The sequence below is a fragment of the Euprymna scolopes genome, chromosome 18 (genome assembly GCF_053919585.1).
Source record: "Euprymna scolopes isolate OS-2025 chromosome 18, ASM5391958v1, whole genome shotgun sequence".
NCBI classification, from domain to species: domain Eukaryota; kingdom Metazoa; phylum Mollusca; class Cephalopoda; order Sepiida; family Sepiolidae; genus Euprymna; species Euprymna scolopes.
The window spans coordinates 72,757,409-72,773,684 of record NC_136499.1 but is presented as its reverse complement, the minus strand read 5'-3'; positions in this window follow the sequence as shown (position 1 = coordinate 72,773,684).

Sequence of the window (16,276 nt, the reverse complement as noted above, 5' to 3'; positions counted from 1 at the left end):
ATATATATATATATATATATATATATATATATATATATATATATATATATATTATTATTATTATTATTATTATTATTATTATTATTATTATTATTTCATGTATCCACATAAAATGTTATATTTTATGTGTCGATCATCAGTGTTTACTTCAATACGTGAGTAAAGCTAGGTAGACGTTTTAAAAATATATGACAATTAAGCTTTACAGAATCTTCCACGTTTCATCCCCGTAGGGAATCGTCATGCTAATATATATGTGTTCAGCTTTCTTAATAAGACGTCAACGTGGCTAGATAAAGCTAAGCTGTCGATCGCTAGCTTCAAACGCCTGACTAAAGTCACTTTTGATCTTCACAATGAAGGAGTTTAAAACATGAAATAAAATCTCAAACAAAGTAGAATGTCTAGTAAGCATGCAAATCGATTAGTAAGAATAATGCAAGTGTTTCTGTTTTTATTAACCTGTTATATAATCTTTTGCTACTATTCCACGTATAAGACATTGTATGTGTGTGTGTGTTTTTATGATATGCCAATTCACTAGACACATACATTTTTATGCTCATTTCAAAAATACAGTTCAAACTGTATTACCAATATATGCGTACAATTGTTTTGACGCATTGTTGGTAGTTAAATATATAATAGTTCTCTACATGAGTTATGTATTATATTTATTATCTTTATACTAACACGGCACCCTTCAGCACAAAATATACATGAAAGCGAAAATAAACAAGTCACATGAACCTATAGACAGTTCTTCTCACAAACAGTGAAATATATTCACAATTTTGGAAGTTTTTTTTATCTATATATATATATACAGCCCCATCACATATTATGCGTCACATAAATAATTATCTATTATAAAGATTTTCTGTATAAATAATGTATAATGTTTACAGTAAGACTATTTCAAAATACACTTGCATATTATGGTCATGTTTTCGTTTTTCGTTAATGCTTGTACTTGCGCTATGTTATTAATTTTATGTTTTTACTGTTTTTCCACCATGCTGTATTACTTCAAACGTTCACTTCCGGTTAGTTATAGTTAATTCTGCAGTTATCTCATTCTACTTTCCTATTCAACCCCTAAAATCATTAATTACCTTTATTAATTAACTTTAATTAATTCCAAATATGATTATTTTAATTAAAATTCAAGCATATATCCACGTATCTTACTTTTCTGTGCAGATAATCGAATTTGTTTACATTTTTAGTGTACACACTTCCGGTGTATCTGATCCATCACTTGTAACGATTAACCAAATTAATGCTTTTATTTTCTATTTACTAGTAATTTATTCTTAATATTTTATTAAACACTGTAAAATATATTCCCTTTCTTGTATATTTTAATTTGTTTGCAAAGTTGGTATTACATCTTACCATTATAGCAATTTAGCAATGATAGAGCAAAACTTACCACCTCTGCCTATGCACACTTATATCATCAATTGATAATATTACTTAAATTATTGTATATTTTAACTAAATTTGTTTAAATAATACATACCTACTTAACATATAATGCTTAAGTCAGCTACGTTTATTTCATATATATATATATATATATATATATATATATATATATATATATATATATATATATATATATATAACCTTTAGCCCTGAATGGCTTCCGGGCCTTGATAAGTGGTGACCACCGTGTAAAACATATATATATATATATATATATATATATATATATATATATATATATATATATATATGAATATATATTCAAAACTAAGATAACAAGCAAAAACATTTTGCATCATATTGTGTATTTTTCAATAGTATTACGATTATTTTGACACCATTCGGAATATTTTAAACTTTATGTTGTTCAAAAATATTCCAGATTTGCATTTCATCAGACAGATTGAAATTATATATATATATATATATATATATATATATATATATATATATATATAAATATATATATATATATATATATATATATATATATATATATATATATAATGCAGAGATAAACAAATATATGGATATATTAATTTATAACCATTTCAAGAATTTAACATCAATAACTGTTTAGTGTACGATTGTTTCAGCTATCAAATGGACCTTTATTCGTACCAAGTTTCTTCATCAGCAAATATATAGACATCAAAGTCTAACAAAGCAGTAAAAATTACAGTATAATGCATCCTCAAGTGCAAAGCAAACTGAAAAGAAGCGGAAGGGACATGATAATTTTAATCGTCTTCGAAAGATTATACGTAACAATGAAACATAAATGGAGAAAATAAACATTAAAAAAATACAAAAGTCTAAAATGTGAACCAAAAAATATAAAAGAAAATATTTTTTACAAAAAAATACAAGAATATAAGAAATTTAAAGTGAAAAATATAAAAACATAACAATTCAAATTAATTATATTAAAAATATATTATACTATTTTTTTGAATTATTTTTGAAGTGGCTTGATATTTTTTTTTTCCTTTTTTTTATTATTTTCATGGTTTGTTTACACATTCATGCGCACCGGGGAAATGTTAGACTTTCGCGTTTTAAAATTTTCCGGAAACTTATTAAAATCAGATAAAATATTTTTCTGCAATTGTGTTATTTTTTTTTTTTTTTTTTTAAATATTGAAGAAACAATGCTTCATTTAACAAAATCAATTCGAGAAATTAATTTTTCTTCCAATTTATATTGATTTTATTAACACGAACTTCGAGGGCTTTTTTTTCGTATAAGAATTATTTTTAAGTGTTAATACTTACTATCTACGACGCTTTATGTTTAGATAAAAAAATAAATTCGTGCGGTTTTTAGTACTTCAAAATATAACTCTATTAATGTTTTTCATACAAAAATAATACATTTTCATTGTGATTTTTAATAATTTTTATCGTTATTTAATAAATACTGACAATTTCATGAGAATTTTCTAGATTTTGGTGTATATTAAGTGAAGGAAGGGGTGACAATGGTTTTAGATTTTGAGACTCGATCTTTCTTTTGCACGTACCTCTCAGATTTCTCCGCCCGTTTTGCGTTATATAGACATTGCGTTATAAAGACATTGCGTTATATAGACATTGCGTTATATAGACAAGATCTGTATCACAATACGTAAACTTCATTATCATTTTCCACACACATAAAATAATGAGATCGTCCAGTGATGTGATTGGTAATTAATCTAATATTGCTAAGGCAAACAATTCCCACTTTAAAATGAACTGTTCCAAATCAAATTACGTTGTCCCGTTACACTGTTTTAGAGAGTATAATTTAAAATTTTAAAAACTGGCATTCGTTTTACGACAAAAACGCAAAGAATCTTTATTGTTTTCAAAAATAAAGTGATGATCATATTTATTGGCACGGTAAAATAAAAGTTAAATTTTGTCTAATAAATTCTAAAAAAGGGATTAAATTAAAGAAAATAACAAAGTATATTATGTATTTTTAACTGGCCTTTCCGATGCAGCAATCGGATTTTAGAAAAAATAAATAACAAAGGAACAACAAACATAATTGCAAAAAACCCTTGTTCAAAATTATTGGCACGGCTTTGTTTTTCTTTTAGTATCAGTATAATATCAATCAATTTCCGGTTTACGTGCTTTCTGAACTTTTTTATAGCCATATTATGCTTGTTTAACGCTAATTCAGTGAATAATTTTTTTCAGATAATTTTTAGATAGCGATTTATTTAAACTATTATAAGTGACTAAATTATAATTTTCAATCGCCATGGTTAAAACTAAGGAACACAGCGAAGACGTCAGGAAGCTTGTTGTAGCATGCCATACCAATGGGGAGGGCTATGATAAGATTTCAAAGAAGCTAAACCTTCCCAAATCCACTGTTAGAGCCATAATAAACAAGTTCAAATCGCAAGGCCACGTTATGAGTTTAGAGGGTAGAGGGAGAAAAAGGATTCTTTCCCCAAGAGATGAACGGAAAATTGTTCGACAAGTAAAACAAAACCCAAGGATCTCTGTTGGGGAGATTGTTGATGAACAGAACACCTCTGGAGTGAATGTATCTCGACATACAGTTGGTAGAGTTTTGAAGAGAGCTGGTTTAAAAGCATGTCGTCCGAGAAAGACTACCTTATTGAAGCCTATGCACCTGAAAGCAAGGCTAGCCTTTGCAAAACGTCATATTGATAAAGATGTTGCATTCTGGAAACGTGTTCTATGGACTGACGAAACGAAAATAGAGTTATTTGGCCATAATAAAGTGTCTTATATTTACAGAAAATCTGGCGAAGCTTTCCTGCCTAAGAGCACCATACCCACAGTGAAGCACGGTGGAGGCAGTTTGATGTTTTGGGGATCCTTTGCTGCCTCTGGACCAGGGCGACTTGTTAAGGTCACAGGTAGCATAAAAAAGGAAGATTATGTTAAAATATTGGATGAAAACCTGAAAGACTCTGCTAAAGAGCTCTCACTTGGTCGTCGTTGGTGGTTCATGCAAGATAATGACCCAAAGCATTCGGCTAAACTGACTAAGAAATGGCTTGAGGACAATCATAGTAATGTTTTGGAGTGGCCATCACAAAGCCCAGACCTTAATCCAATTGAAAATTTATGGAGAACATAAAAATTGAGGGTAATGCAAAGGAAGCCTAAGAATCTTATTCAATTGGAGGATTATTGTCAGGAAGAGTGGGCTAAAATTACTACTGAAGAGTGCAACAACTTGGTTGTAAACTATGAAAAGCGACTGAGGAAGGTAATCAAGGCCAAAGGCTATACAATTGATTATTAAATAAATCGTGCCAATAATTTTGAACAAGGGTTTTTTGCAATTATGTTTGTTGTTCCTTTGTTATTTATTTTTTCTAAAATCCGATTGCTGCATCGGAAAGGCCAGTTAAAAATACATAATATACTTTGTTATTTTCTTTAATTTAATCCCTTTTTTAGAATTTATTAGACAAAATTTAACTTTTATTTTATCGTGCCAATAAATATGATCATCACTGTATATTGATACAATTTTTAATTTAAAAAAATAAAAAAAAAACTAATTGTTTTATTTATTTAAAGAATATTATGCAGACAATGTCAATTATTATTACGAGAGAAGAAAGAGTCATTTTTTTTTTCTTAATAATATTGCATCACATTTCTGAGGTGAATATTGGTTATTCGTATTATTTGGATTCATCAGACTACTGTTCTCATCTTGAGTATCATTTTTACAACGTTTCGGTCGATGTAACCTCCATCTTTCTCCAGGTGTATTTTATGGAACTCGGAGAAAAATCAACTATGAAGATTGAAGGTTCAATTCTCAGTGTGGGCGACCGAAAAGTACAATTGTAAATTACTATCCAGACGGAACGGAAAGCATGCTACCCCCGTGAAGTAAATAAAGATTTCCGTTCGAAATTCCGTCCAAATTCCCGAGTCTGACAAGATGCAACTAGAGAAGATCGGAGGTTACATCGACTGAAACGTTGAGAAAATGACGCTCAAGATGAGAACAGTAGTCTGATGAATCTAAATAATACGGATAGTATTGGATCCTGACAACATTATTTCAAAAGTAATATTGATATGAACAGTAAATCATCTTGGTTAATGTAAAGAAGCACCGTATAATTTCCAGGCGGTTTCGCTAGTATGTATATAAATTTGAGAATTATTTTACAGATTATACAAAGCTTCATTAGAATCCAACCTAATGTCGTTATGAAAATATAAACATGCGGAAAACGTTAAGGATGTTCTTATCTATTTATTTATCTTCTCTATTTTGTAAAATAAATCAATAATAACACTTTCCCAAAATGTTAATTCAATAGTTGGATGAATAGTTAACATTTTTCGTGGAAGCGGAAGAGGCGGGGGGGGGCTAATTTCCCAACGGTATTCGTTTCGTCTACTTCGATTAGTTTTACCTTAGTACCCTAACCCTCACAACTCACTGTGAAGCACAAAGACAGTAATAAATAAGCAAACATAAGGTGAGGGGCACGAAGTAAACGGGGAGAAGGAAGAACCGTGTGAATAAGGTAAGAAACGCAAATCAGAGAGAACCAAGGCCAATTAGCTTTGCACGGGCCACAAAGATTAAGATCTTTCTTTCCCGTTTGGCACAAGACATTCTCAAAAATGAATGATTGGCTCGATGTAAAATGCTTCAAACAAATGGACCAAATAAAACAAATAGAAATGTAATCAGAAAAAAAGGTGCTTATGCAGAATAATCATCTAAAAATGTCAGTACTTACGGAGATTTCGAAGTCGTGTGGGTAAATTCCAGTAAGGTTCTTTTTTCTCTCGGCCCCAAAGCCAGCAGTGTTCTTTGTTGGTTGAGGTGTATGGTTCTGTGTCCTGTTAGATTCTAGCTCCACTTTCCCAGGCTTTTCTGTCTCTTCCTATGAGAATGGGATAAATTTATTACTAATCGCCCGGGGCATCTACAGAGGAATGCCGACAGGTCAGCACATGCATTTTTTTCAGGCCAGAGCGCTTTTCCTCTAGAACGCTAGCTATAGAAATTGCATTTCCCGACCCTTGTGTCACATCATTCTGCCGTGGGAGAGAGATAAATATCGAGATATGTTCCAACTGTGTTTTCTCTCAATCTCAAATCCACCAGAGTCAAGGCGATTGTAAAGGTGATTTGTTCTTTGTGGCTGAGGTGTATGCTCCTATGTCTCGCTCAGTTCAAGGAAGTCCATTCTCTATGTGAGAAAGGGCTAATCGCTCGAGGCGCCCCTACCGGAGAATGCCGATAGAGGGCGATAACGAAGTTCATGACGATTATGTAAGGGATTTAACTAATATCAACTAAGCAAAAATAAGAAATAATTTGAAACGCTAAAATAATCGATCAAACAATGACAATTTCAAGTAAAAAAAGGTACACTAAAAAATCGTGTCTTTTCAAAACTGAAAAATAGATTCACAATCATATATATATATATATATATATATATATATATATATATATATATATATATATATATATATATATTATCAATAATAACCAAAACTAATTGTTCAATTTAATTTTATGATTTCTAGTGAGTGAACATATGATCCGCTATATATTCTTTGCTGACATGAGGACGTCCTAAATTTGACATGTTATTCAGCCTTAATAATTCTAACAAATTATTAATGTGGTAGGCAACACCGACGAAATATCAAATTCCTGTAGCCAATGAAAACGCTGTGCATCTTTAGAATACCCAGGAATAATTAAGTTGTTTTCTAATCAACCGATGATAAATGTTTACCTACTTTTTAAAAAGAACACCCTTTTTAATAAAATTTTAACTTTTTTTTTCGAATTTAATAATTTGTAATAAGAATATGTTGGTATTGCAAAAAAAAAGAACTATTTAATTACAAGAACATATATACAACTACCTAAATAAAGCCATAGAATTAAATAATGCAATGAAAAAGAAGAAAAAGTTTTCGATTTTTTGCTGCAATATCAACACAAATTCATTCATAATTTATTTCACAATTATTAGTCGATTTATTTATAATAAATCAATAATAAATCGTCAACTGCTTCTGCAATTATTATTTAAAAAAAAAAAAAAAATTGACTCGCCTCCCTAAATATGATTTTTTTTTTTTTTTTTTTTTTTAAAACTGCTTGGGTATTTTTCAATTTTAGTTCCGACACTATGCTTTTGTGGAGATAAGGTCTTTTTTTTTACTTGAAATTATTACAGTGTTCGATCGATTATTTTAGCGTCTCAAATTAGTTCTTACAAAAATGATTATTTTTGCTTAGTTGATACTAGTTATATCTCTTACATAATCGTCGCGAACTCTAATAGTGTCGCTGATGGGGCTGTCCAGGCATGTTTTGCAAGCCAGAGTTCTTTTTCTTCGGGCTCCAATTTCCAAACCTTGCGCCATATCTTTTCACCATGTAAATCAGATAAGTAACAACCTGAAGTTCATCGAATAAAACACTCTTTTTGCAAACAATTGTAGTTTTCTTTTGTTTTTGTTTTTTTTTTGGGGGGGGGGCTAGAAAAGAGTAATGTTTAAATTGTTTTTATTTTATTTATTTGTTTGAGTGTTTGTTTTATTTTCCTTTGTTTTTTGTTTTTTTGGGGGGGGTCCTTTTTGTTTTTGCATTTTTGTGCGGGGAAATAAAAACTGTAAATGGAGAACCGAAGTCGATATTGCCTTTCTCTCTTTTTTTAGGTCTGCCAGCAATCACTGCAAAAAGATTATAAAAAACGCAAGAGATTCATATGCTCGGTTCATCAAGTCCAAAGTAGAAGAACAAAGGCTTGGTTCCCATGAGTCTTGGCGAATAACAAAGAAGGCCTTAAACGGATGCAAGTCCTCCATCTCGATCATCATCAATGCGTCTGGAGTGTTTTCGTCATCATCTGACAAAGCCAAACTCTTTGCTAAGAACTTTGCATGAAACTCAACCCTATACGATCAGGGTCACGTTCTTATAGAATTCCTCCCAAGACTGAAGATTATCTGAGTCACATCCACATATCTGTCCGTGATGTTGAAGGTAAAAACCTCGATGCCAGCAAGGCAACTGGGCCTGACAATATTCCAGTTATAGTACTCAAAAAGCTGCAGTCGGAACTAACGCCCATCCTTACAAAGCTGCTCCATCGTTGCCTAAAGGAAAAAATGCTTCCGCTTGGAAAACCTCATTAGTCTGTCCAGTATTTAAAAATACTGAGGATCGGTCTTCAGCATTGCAGTACAAATCAATAAATCTTCTGTGCCTCATAACAGATTGCATGAATCCGTGATAAACAGGAAAATTTTCAACCACCTCAGCAAAAACAACTTACTCAGTGACAAGCAACGCTGTTTCTTTCCTCCGAATGTACTGACTGTAATTTCACATAGATTCAATGAAGCTATCGATGGAGGTTTCCTTTCCAGGGCAATAGCTCTTGACATATCAAAGGGATTTGAGAGGGTTTGACATAAAGGTCTGTTTCACAAGATTGCCAGTTATAGAATATCTGGAAATGCTTCCGCAACTATCAAATATTTTCTCTTCGATAGGTTTATACAAGTAGTCGTTAAGGGGCAGGAGTCCTTAACTTATACTAATAACGCTTACGTATCTCATGGATCTATCCTAGGCCAAACTCTTTTCTTTATCTTCATCTCTTAAATCACATTCTAAGTTCATTTGTTAACATATGCGAAAAATGACACTACCATCTATGGCAACACCTTAAATGTGGGTAATGGCTTAATGAGTCTCTGTCATCCGATCTTGGGCAGATGATGCAGTGGAGCAAAAAGTGGGTGGTTAATTTAAATGCATCCAAAACTAAGCTCCTATCCTTTCACCACAAATGTTCTGACTCACACTTGACCCCAAATAAATGGCTCTCGTTTCAGATAAGCTCTCTCTGCTGCAAGCTTCTGTGCCTGACCTTCACTCCTGACCTGAAATGAAAGACTTAGATCAAATCTGTTGCCAATGTTGCTGAAAAAATAGTTGCGTCATTTTACTGCTCCAGAGGATATCTCACTCATTATACAATTATCTATCTGTACAAAAGCGTCTTAAATAGAGTACTGTTGCCACATCTGGGCAGAAGCCGCTTGGAAAACTCTATCCCGTCTTGACAAAGTGCAAAACCGGCTTTGAAGTCTAGTAGGGAATACCTCTTTCCTGCAGAGGAGACGTTGCGGGCCTATCTCTGCTCTATCGTTACTTTTGTGGCAGGTGCTTGTCTGGGCTTCAGTCTCTGGTTCTAACCAGCATAACTTTCACAAAAGCACTTGTCTAGCTACAATCACTATCAAAAATTTCCCCCAATCTCTATCCGTGCCTAAATCTAAAAAAAAATCCACGAATAAAGCTTCTTTCCTAGAATTGTCCGCCTATGGAACTTTGTTTCGCTGGACTGCTCCCCAGCTGACTACAATATTGTCGTCTTTAAATGTAACAGAGCACGGACGTACGTATAGCAGCAACAGCAGCAGCATAAACAGAGCCGTGAGCGAGGCTACGTAACGGCGAGAAGGAAGAAAAGAAAAATATTATAAAAAAGAAAAACGTAGACTCTTGAAGTTATAGAGAGTGGTTGGTTGTTGGTTGGTTGTTTTGTTTTACGGCATATCAACCCTTTTCAGGTTATTTAATGCCGAATCTGGTGATTTTGAAGAACGATTTTTTAATATAGTATATTTGTTTTTTTAAGTCGTATTCTATTTAACCCATAGTTTGGACCCTAACAGGTGCTACCACTCTGGGTCAGAGTGGACCTGGGAGCAATGGCGATTAAAGGATGGCTCCACAATCCCTAAGGCCTTCAAGCTGGGGCCCTCACCATCGGATATAGTTTAAGGTCATATCTAGGACCTATAGAGAGGGAGATAGACGGGTTACATACGTGATCTGGGAGCAGCAGGAACAGACGCGTCCTAAACCTGGTCGAACAAAGAAAGAGTATCACGTGTTCGACACGGTAGCATCTTGTTAAGCACACTGGAGTACGAAAAGACTTTTGAACAAGAGACAGTGCATTATTCTGGAAAGTACCTGTAAATAAATGTTAATAGTTATTGGTCAAACTGGAAATAAAGTGACCCGAATGCTTTCCTTGTCTTTGTTAACATGTGTAATTTTACACAAGTTCAATATAAACAAATTCTTGTTGATCCATCCCTTAAATAATTAAATTCTACCCAACTCCCATGACTAACGATTACTACGCTGATGTCTCGGCGACCATTGTGTGCTCATTAATCCTTATCTTCAAGTGGTCTTTGCGCCTTGATAAGTGGTAACTCGCTTGCAAAAAAAATTTCGATCTTTTATTTTGGTGGTTTGTTGCCACCTAGACTTAAGGTTAGCATAATATTAATAGTGTGTGTGTATCTGCGTGTGAAGGAGGAAATCCATAAATTTGAATTGGGCTGTTGTGACCTGAATAGTAAGCAACTGCATCCTTACACAGAAAGAATGTTGTTAGTGTAAGAATATCGGAGCATTTTGTTGATGCGGGGAGAGAAATGCTCAAGATACTAGCCATTAACACACACGTCTCAACATTACCACCGCTCCAAGAATAATGTTCTAATGTTGCATACCTTGAAAATGATTTTGCATCATCACATTGTGTCAATTTCCACTTATTTGTCGAATGAATCAGATCTTGGAATTTTTTTAGATGAGGTTTGATAATTTGTATCATTTGGACTACTGTTCTCACATTGAATGTTCTTGTCACAGCATTTCGGCGATGTAACCTTCGACCTTTTCAAGTGCGTCTTATCGAACTTGAGAATCAATACGGATTTTTTAATTGCATCCTTTATTTAATCCACAGGGGTAGATTGTTCTCGTTCCGTCAGCCATGACCTCGTAGAAGTCTTGACTATTTATTATATTCTTAGCATCGTCCTTACTAAAGATTAGAGCTTCAACCTTCAGAAGACTATCGCTTCTAATTAATTGTGCTAAGCACTTTATCCGTTGCGTATGAATCAGCAGCCAGTTATGATATTTTTACCTGTTTGTTTTGTTAGTTTTCTTGGTTCATTTTCTAATCAGGTACTCACTGAAGACACCACATGAAGATTGCCAGTATCACTAATTAAAGTATTGCGATCGATCCGATAGGACTAGGACACTGCACGCCGAAATGTCAGTCAGCTGACACCTTCTGATGACGATCTATCAGTAGAGATTAACGCAGGGAGTGGGTATCGGTGAACAGTGAGTTGCACTTATCACCTTTTGAATAAAATAAACAACAACAAAAGACATCGAAGTACTGCAATCGAATCTTGACCTGATCATCCTTATCGATTTGTCGATATGATTATGTGCTATGACATGACATTGTCGGATGGCCCAACGATACTCTCTAAACAAGTTGTCGCAGAACAACGCAGCTGGGGATCGTATAACTTAGTGCCTAGTATAAGATGATTTTTTCGTATACAAATTTATGACTGGAAAATATAATCCCCCACTCAAAGATATGTATATATTTTTTTTAATGTTCACACTTTTGTACCGATTTTCCCGGGCAAAAACCCAAATATAAAGTTTCGCATGGGTTAAAAAAACTGATAGGGAATTAATTAAAATGAACGTTTAAAAATATATGCAAGTCAGCTAGATCTTTTGCTAGTGACTGCAATTCCACGCCCCATGTATAAGAAAGTATTATTTTCTTTTTAAATAAATAGAAAAGAGGGGTTTTAATATGAATACCAATACACACAAAAGAAAAACAGATTTATAGGAGTATAGATATATACAAATTATATATCTATACATCATATTATAGATATATCGTACCTAATATATAAACGGCTATGTCTGTCTCCATATTTTCAAACTCTATCTCCTCCAAAAGTAAAAGTCGTGGTATCAATGATGCGTTTGAGCCAGGAACCACTAACGAACATGTGGCACAACGATGTTTTAAAAAATTTCGCAATGGTGACGAGAGCCTCGAAGATGAAGACGGTCGCGGCCGGCCGACTGCTTTTGATAACAAACATTTAAAAGTCTTAGTTGAAGCCGATCCTCGCAAAACCACACAAGAAGTTGCTGTTGAACACGAAGTCTACCACTCAATAGTTGTGCGCCATTTAAAGCAAATGGGGAAGTCAAAAAAGTTGGATAAATGGGTACCGCATGAATGGCACGATAAAGAAAAAAATCGTCGTTTTGAGGTGTCTTTTACGCTCATTCTGCGCAACCAAAACGACCCATTTCTCGAGCAAATTGTGACGTGTGATAAGTGGATCCTTTACGACAACCAGTAATGTTCAGCAAAGTGGTTGGATGCTGGAGAAGTTCCAAAACACTTCCTGAAGCCGAAATTGCACCATGAAATAGTTATGGTGATTGATGGTGGTCTGCAGCCGGTTTCATCAGCCACAGCTTCTTGAAAACGAGCAAAACGATTATGGCGGAGAAGTACTGCAGACAAATTGACGAAATGCACCAGAAGTTCCAACCAGAGATTGGTCAATATGAAGAGACCAATTCTCCTCCATGACAACGCCCGCTCGCATGTTGCTCAATTGACCCTGCAGAAGCTGAACGAATTGGCCTACGAGTTTAAAGCAGCTATCGAGAAAAGTTCATCAACAGAATTTCGAGTAGTTATTAACGCAAATACAACAAACATCTGATGAGTAAGGCGATTAAATTTGCCAACATATAACATATAAACAAATAATTGTACATTGTTCGCAATTTATTATCCAGGCTTTGAGTCAAGGAAATACGATTTTACAAATGCGATTCGCGTAAATATAACAGAATTTCGAGACTATCTTCTGTATCTTTGTAGAAAACTCCCCAAATTGATTTAATGAGCGAGGGTAAATGTTTTTTAGTTATGATTAAACTAATCTTTTGAATAATACGGAAGCTGAGTATATTTCTTCTCGTCGTAATTAACTAAATATATATGTGAGTTCTTGTTTACATTTTGGATGTCTTATACATCCTTTTTGTTTTGGTGATTGTGTGACAATCCTGTAACCAATTCTAGAATTTCATATTTGGCAGTATGATAATTTCTAATTGAAAGCATTTAAAACATTTTGAATTCTTAATTTTGGTTTTTGAAACATATCGCTTAAATTGAGATTGCGCTAGGAAATCGCCACTAGTGGGAGCAATTCCCCACAGTGAAAGAAATTTGTTTCATATGATTTCAATATATCAAATTCCTTCTGGCATGTTTAATATCATATTGGTTTACATGGCTTTACGTTCTCTTTGCAATTCAGAAATTGAAATGGGCCAATGTGTGCGGATAATAGAATCTCGGGGGGGGGGGGTCAGCTTTGATGAAAGAATAATTGTGTTGGTCCTTCTTAGCTACGACGGACAACAAAGTTTATATAAAAAATATATACGAAGATGCCTTCAATAAGTTTCCAGACTTTTTTCTTACGGACACTTTTATTGATAGTACACACCTGAAACTCTAGTCCCCTTCATTTGCAATGCACTTGTACCGTCCCAACAACTTCCGGGAGACTCAATGAAAGTCCTTTTATGTGAGCGTGTACAATGGCCCTCATCACAACCTGTTTCACCTCCTAAATTGTTTCATATCGACAGCCTCTAAAATTTTCCTTGAGCTTAACAAATAACCAACATTTACAGGGAGCAAGGTCTGGACTTTAGGGAGGATGAGGAACTGTCTTGATGCCCATCTTGGTCAAATAGTCTGTGATCGTCTCTGAGCAACCTTAGGGCTAACTTCCCACAAATATTTCACAGCTTCAGTTCCTCGCGAATAATTGTGTGTACAGTTTTCACGCTGATATCAACCTGTGCACGTATTGTTTCTATAGATACACGGCGGTCTTTATCGATGAAGTTCTCTATTTATTAGTTCAATCAATACTGGAGTTCTGACTTCCTTACTCCTCCCACACCTATCATGTCTTACAGACTCTCTGCCTTCCTTGAATCCCTTATACCACTCGAAATCTAATGTTCAATTCATGCAAAATGGTCCAAAAGCAGTCTGAAGTATTCCATACGTTTCTGTGGCATTTTTCTAAGTTTAAAACAGAATTTTATTGCAAATCGTTCTTCTAAAGTGTCCTCACGTCCAGATTGCATTTTTGAAATTTACCAGCTGTGATTATCAAGCTGTAGCAGGGTGTATTCCAATTCCTGCTGTAGCTGTTCATTTGAATCTGAATCATGAAAAAATTGGCCAGTCATCTCATAAGATGTATAGCAATAACATACTGAATTTACAAGAGTCAACGACAATTTTAAATGCATATACAAAAATTCTAGAAACATATTTTTTAAGGCACCTCGTATTTCCACAAAATTTTACTTTTACTTTCATAATATTTTGCTTTGATTTCGATACCTCAAAAATTGTACGCCATCCTTTAAACCCACACTCCATTTTCATAACTTTTGTTGGAAATTATACACGGGGAAAGCGAACCTTATTAGTTAAGGCGTTGAATGCCATGTTTTATTTTCAGCCTTTTGATTGGAACTCTAGGAAACTTCCTACGCACGCAGTTTTAAAACTCACAGACATTTTCTGCCTTTGTATAAAAACCTGCTAAATTATCTCCCTGAAAAGGACTGCCTCGAGGTCAACCATGCTTGGAACACCGTCTCCTTTTTTTTTCCTTTTAACCAAGAATTTATTCCTATTGTGATAGGAATTTTTTAGCCGAATATTGTCTTCCGAAAAACTAAAATAGTTCAACACCGTTAATGGAGTTTTATTCCTCACAGATACCATAAATAAATGGTTTCTGCTCCCTTTTACTAGATTCTCCGAAGAAAAGCAATTTAACACTTCAAAAAAAAACTACCAAACTCTCAGAGACGCGAGAAATGGGCATATTTTTCGCAATCCTACCAAAGAAGACTGAAATTCATCACATCAGGTAAGGTTTGCTTTTATTCCGTTTGTCCTTTTTTTTTTTTTTTTTTTTTTTTGCACTCTGCCGAGTTCTAAAGCGTGTGAAGAAATTAATTCTCCCACTTTTAATCAGGATTCGTCTTTTCAAGGGACTTTTTGAACTCAATCAACGACGAGTACTTCTGCTAGTATATATATATATATATATATATATACATATACATATATATATATATGCGTCTGTGCGTGTGTGTGCGTGTGTGTGCGTGTGCTTGTTTATTTTACAACCTCAAAATATTAACTTAGATCACTACAATTATCACTGCCGCAATCCTTCGGGACAAGATCAAAGTGTAGCATCTGTTCTTCAGATGCTGCACTTCCATTTCTTGTTCTCTTTCGGCGGAGGAGAAATCCTTCACGACTGAGACAATTTTTATTTTTGTACCTTTTCTCCACGTTAAAAAACGACCCTGGTGTCTAACTCTGTCCCGTGGGGAGGCATAGTAAATAGGTACAATCAAATAGACGTATGTTAACATCGCAGCATTATAAATATTCCAAAAAAACTTTTCAATTTATATAAACCCCTCCCACCCTAAACAAGATTTGCCTTGTTAAACTCATTTCAAATACGTTAACCCACCTCCATCGCTTTTTTAATTCAACTGATTTTGTCGATGGCACATACCTATGCTTCTTTCTTTCGTTCTCTTTCGGTTTCCTTCTTTCTATCTCTACTTTCTTTATATAATTATTTTTTTTTATATAATTATATTTTTCTATCTCTCTATATTTCTCTTGTTTTCTTAATATCCACACGTGTCCCCCCCCCCAAAAAAAAGCATATCCTCTTCCCTTCTCATTTTAGACTTTTACCATCTGAAGAAACAGACAGTGAATTCTCTGTT